The following is a 6000-nucleotide window of genomic DNA, read 5'->3' on the forward strand; positions in this document are numbered from 1 at the left end:
CTTGAGCCCAGAGTTCCGACCCTGAGGTTGTGCAGGTGCTAAATTGCTGACGCTAAGTCTCCGAGTATCTCGGGACGTTTTTGGAGAAAAGGTCCTTGCTGTGAGTATGCTGATATCCCCTTTTCCGAAGTAAGAAATGCCGAGAAGATATTATTTATTGCTTGGCGTGAATATATGTTATAAATACATGTGGTCCCGTTATTGTGATCTCGGTCCGCATGGGCGTGGCTTCTCGGACCATTTGATACGGTACACAATTCTCGATTGGGGTTTGCTCTTCCATTTCCCGGTCTTCCCGAGGGGGTGGTGTCCTTAAAAGCTGATCATTGCTTCGTTGTCGGGCTGTGGAAGAAGACCTATGATCTTGTTGGATCTTGCTGGCAGGACTCTCTTTGGGGGTATGCTGCTCCGCTAATAATCTTGCCGGCGGGACCCACTTTGGGGAGTACGTTGCTCTACTAATAATCTTGCTGGCGGGACCCTCTTTGGGGAGTACGCTGCTCTGCTAATAATCTTGTTAGCGGGCTCCCTTAGAGTCTAAAGTTTGATCGAGATAAGAGAGCACGACGAGCCCTGCTAAGGCCTTGGGTCTCCGGGTGGAATTAAAACTTTCGAATGCCCCGGCTGATTGTCTGCATACAAGTTAGCGAAAAAATAACGAATGAGTGAAGTAGCTCTTCCTCACTACGGGATGTGTAGGTAACTTTTCGAGATTCGACATGTTGCTGCCATTTCGGGGCGCGAGCCCTAATACTGCCTTCTGCTGAGTCCAACCAGGCTTGGCCGACGATGTGGTTTGCTTACCTTTTGATCCTTTCGAGGGTGGGGGCATTGATGCCGGTGATGCGTCATCTGGTGAAGAAATTCCTTTCGTTGTGTATTGCCTTATGTCAACTTATTCCAGTTCTGCCATTTGGGAGGAGTTCCTTGGTTTGGGCGAAATGTGGCCGATGCTGTCTCCCGGTGTTGTGCTGGCAATCGTCTGAATGAGACGTCCGTGTTTTGGCCTCCTCCAATGGTATAGAGCTCGACGTCCTGGCCCGAGCTCATACAGGCTGTGTTAGGAGGATTGTCTTTGTGGCGATTTAGGAATTCGCTAGGGATTTGGGATGCGGGAGTGATTCGGTCCGTTAGTCGGACCGCCATAATGACTTTGGTTCGACATCGTTATTGTACGTGATTGAACCACCTGAATTTACAAACACATGTTTTATTTGTAATAGATCAAATGAGGGAGAGGGTTATTAATGCGTCGGTGTGATACCGAGGCGAAGTATCGATGTCCTTTTCCCTAGATGTAAGGGTGTCCTCCAGAACACTTCCCTGGACTTGTCTTTTCCTGACGGCGAACATTTTCACTTTCCATTTTATGAGTCCATGGAGGGTGTTGCCACTCCTTCACTGTCGTGGTAATAAGTCGTGGCTTGCTCACTTCGTCCTTCCCGGTTGACTTTCCTCCTTGGGGCTGGACTCGAGTCTGAACGCTCGACGATACCTGGTGGTGATTTTTATCGAGTAGCAAGGCGGTTGTCCTTCTGAGCTGGTGTTTGTTCTCGACCCCGTGTCCGCGCGCACTCTGCAGTTCCCACCCCGGGTTAAGGTTCTTTTGAAGGGGTCTTGGTCGAATAGGCCCGAGTCGTTTGTCATTCATGGTTTCGCTTATGGCGATCACGATGTCTGGTATAGCAATGCTGAAATCATACTCAGCTGGGTGGGGTTCCCCTGCTGGCCATACCTTGTTGAATCTGGTTCCACTGGAGATTCCTCAACGGTGTTGTCCGTGGGCTATTTCCATATCATTGCGAGGTAGGTTGCGTCTTGTGCCATTCTTTTCATACGTTGCATATGGATAGTACCTCCACCTGTTTGGCATTAGTTTCTTTGTTGGGAGTCTGCTTGGATGTGCCGAGTTCGAGGAAGTTCCCAGGCGATTGTCCAAGGCCCTTCTCCATGGCTGGTGCCAGGTGCGGGTATCTGGCCAGCTCTCAGCTGGGTGTCTGATCGGGCTTCGTCTGAAATGTCCTGGAGTTGTCGGATATGCTTCGTTTGAGCTTCGGGTGAAAGCTTGTGTTGTCCAATTATCCGAAACCGGGAGCGATCTCATTCGTTCCCCCAGGAAATGAGGTGCGACTTCCCATGGTGCTTCACTCTCTCTTTTTCTGGCCACAGGTGTGTCGAGCTCTTTCATCGCTGCTCCGATGACATCGGTGTGTGCTCCCACGGAGGGGGCTGCTGATGTGGTAGGCAAGTTTGCGAGGCCGGGTACCAGGCTGCGGCGATGCGTCATGGTTTTTTTCGAGAGTGCTCCCTCGAACTTCCTCAACGAGACAGACTCGTACTCATCAGTTTGAAGGTCGCTGCCTTTGAACGAGCGCGCATAAGCGGTGGTGCGCTCGCAGGGATCCAAGGTGCCGTCGCACCTGGGGAGTTTCAGCGTTCCGGGTTTCAGTGACGCGAGTTCCGGGACCGCTTCCTAGGGAGATTATTGCTGTATGAACTTCCACGGACCTGACTCGATCCTTTCGAAGAGATCTCCAAGCATCCTTGTTGCGGCGGGGTCGGTTACCGACCCGTTGTTGCTTGATCTGTCGGGTACTCGTTCGACGTAGGGAGATGTTTCTGGCGCTACTACGCTGGAAGTCTCTGGGTGACTTTGCAGCTGAGCGATAGCCAACTGCTGCGCCTGCAATGTTTCAAAAATAACATGAAGACTAACTTCGTTTTCTTCCCAGGCCGGGGTTTTTTGAGCTTCCTGTTGGTCGATATATTGTACGCTACCATAGGCGCGCGAGGCTTCATCGACCTTTTGTGCATCCTATGAATATGCGTTCCCTAGAATCGGTCCGGGCGTGATATCAGGATTCTGTGAAGGTGCTCCAGCGGCCGGTACAGCTACGCCATTTTCCCCATGGTTGTCGAGGTTGTCGTTCTCGATTTCTTTTACCGAGCCAGATATTTTAACCTGAAATCAAAGGATCTTGGACAAGAAAAGTGTAAAAGGTAACCTGTGTTTGTGTGATGAAACTAGCAAGAAAATAATCACTATTATTTTTAGCCCCACGGTGGGCGCCAAACTGTTTACCGTGAAAATGGTAATAACAATTAAATTTATAAATGAGATTCTAAAAATATGTGATCTATTCCCGAGCTAGTTGTTAGAGCAGTTGATGCTAATAATATTAAGTTTAACGATAACGTGCGAACTAAAACAAGGCAGTAATCAAACTGAAGGGCCTGATGCCCGGTCGTAGAGCTGATCGATGGGGACCTCGGGGTCCAGGTTCGGGTCAAGCTCAAGGTATCAGGGGCAGCCGGTAATGGGATAACAATTAAGGATACGATTAAACAAGGCTCTATACGACCAATATTGAGCTATATAGCGAAGAACAAGTAAGAGGATGATAAATATTGAAGCTGCCTGGGGCCAATATCAAATGATAAACGAAGAACAAGTAAGTTAGAAAGAGGAGAGAGAGAGAGAGAGATATTATTGCACTTGTGGAGAAATAGAGCAACATCAGTCCCCTACAATGTAGGGTGAGTCCCTTTTATATAGGAAGGGGGACTCGATTACAAGTATGTGGAGTCTAATTACGAAGTACGGAGATGGGATGGCTTGATGTGATGCCTCAACATAGGCTCCGGGTAGGCCAGTCTTGTCAGTCTTAGCCGTGTGCCTTGGAAGCTCCCCCTCCTGTCCTGGCTTAGATATCCATTTCCTTTGAGTCGGGCTTCGACGAGCCCCGAGGTCGGGAACTCGGTCGTGGCTGTCTGACCTCGGGGTTCCGAGACATGCTTCTGAAATGACTTGACAGCAAGAAATCAAGTCTTCTTATTTTTCCGCGTACAACAGTACATAAAAATCCTAAATAGCATGATATCTAATTCATGGTATGCTTGGCATGTTGCACCTAAACATGGCTGTTATTGCGCATAGAGAAAGTAAACCTAGGAACATGATTTCTACCCTGGATTATACTACAACATGCATATTACCTACCCCTTTTCACTATCCAACCCCAGAGTCATTTACAAATTATTACAGACCAATACTGAAATGAATTACATAAGAAAAGTAAAAATTACACTATAGAGGGCTTGAAACAGGCCAAGACTTTTAGCACCTGATTAGGACTTCCTCCCAGAGTTATGTAATAAATCACCTCAAGTGCCAAGATTATTCCATAGCCTTTCTCATATTTGGGTGTGTCAGAGTTCCCTAAGGACCTCAAGGGATCTCGGGCAGTGCTCACACCCAGGTTTCATATCCAAGACAGAGTAAGTGCAGAGTGGAAAGGCCAGCTTTTATGTGTCCAAGTTCAAAGGGAGCTCAAGGGTCCCAAGGCAAGGCTCACACAAAAGGGGCAGAACCTAGTGGTCTAAGAGTATGTGTGAGAGTGCTTAACATAGATTTAACAAAGTTGAGTTGGAAACAGTTTTGACAATGATTAGTGTTGGAAAGCAATAGAAGAGTTTGCCTTGGTGAAAACCAGTTTGAAGGAGAAAAGAAACAGGAAAATCAACAACTCAAAACCAAATCAACACACATAGTTCAAACACAGGCAGAGAAAGGAGGAATTGGGGACAAGTAGTTCATATGTGAAAGCATATTTGCACACAGGTTAACACTATAGAAGTACAACAGAACTTAAATAGTCACAGCAATAGTCTATCACAAAAGGTTCATGCCAGGAGCTTAACAGTATTACACAGTAGGGGTAATCACATGGCAAAATAGGCATGTTATTTCCAAGGGAGACAGCAGAACCACAAGTAGAAGCATAAGAGAAACAAAAAGAAGTACAATACAAATAGAGACATGTTGTTTTGGATGCTGTAAGTTAAACTGAAGACATACCAATAAAAATGAGTGAATAAGTGCAGAGTGAGGAGTGAAAAACAGTACAATAAAGGGAAGTAGAGCAGTAGAACAATAGAGCAGTAGAGCAATGTAACCACTCAGTTTTGGCTTGCAGCCGATTGAGTATCATGTAAGAGAGTATGTATGTGTGTAAGAGAGAGTTCAGAACAATGTAATTGTTCGTGTTATGCTAAAGAGAGGGTAGAGCATTTATAATCTGAGAACATGCAGGAAAATAAGATAATAAGTACTGACTTAGCACAATTATAGAAATAATACAAATAAAAATCAATTAAAGACCCGGACTCCCTTCAATTAGGGAGTCATAGTTCAAACGGGTACAAGTTCTATAAAATAGGGAAAATAATTACTTATAATACTGATTTTACCGAAGTAGGAATAGTAAAAGCATATAACATGTAATAAGGACTAAGTACAGAATATTTTCAAGTAAGGAAAGTACACGTTAAACAACTAACAACATATTTGTGCACATAAATAAGGTAGAGTACCATTTTAATTCTAAAAGTTAGTTCAAAGAATCACGAATGAGATTGAAAATCACGGGGAATAAGCAAGAACTAAGTAAAGTATCACAAAGGTAAGGAAGCAATTCAAAAAAATCAGTACAGAATTACAAGAAAATACACAAAATCACAGATTCAGGGAAGATATTGCAGGTCTAAGGAGATTACACAAAATCAATATAAATTATGTGAACAAGCAACAAAAAAAATAGTCGGACCAATTAAACAATAAATAACACATGTCGAACAAAATCAGAGAAACCCTAAGAACAAATTAGAGCAGGAAGCACAAGAGCATATAGAACATATATGAAACCTAGAATGTTCGTGAGAGACATGCAAACACATCGCGAACAGACTCAAACTTCAAATCGAACCTAGAAGTATTAGGGTTTCTTTACAAAAAATTAATCGAGCAAAAGGAAAGACTCAAGTGATGTTTAAACATGCTAAAAATCACAAAGTAATTGCTAAAAATCAGAAAGAAATCGGTTTTACAAAAGGGTTTTGAAACCCTAGTCTAGAAAATGATGAAATCGTTTGAAATCAGAGAAATCTTTTAAGGAAAACAGGTGAAAACCTTAAAAGACACATAGATCCATCATAGATCTA

This window comes from Nicotiana tabacum, chromosome 1, assembly GCF_000715075.1.
Source record: "Nicotiana tabacum cultivar K326 chromosome 1, ASM71507v2, whole genome shotgun sequence".
NCBI lineage: Eukaryota > Viridiplantae > Streptophyta > Magnoliopsida > Solanales > Solanaceae > Nicotiana > Nicotiana tabacum.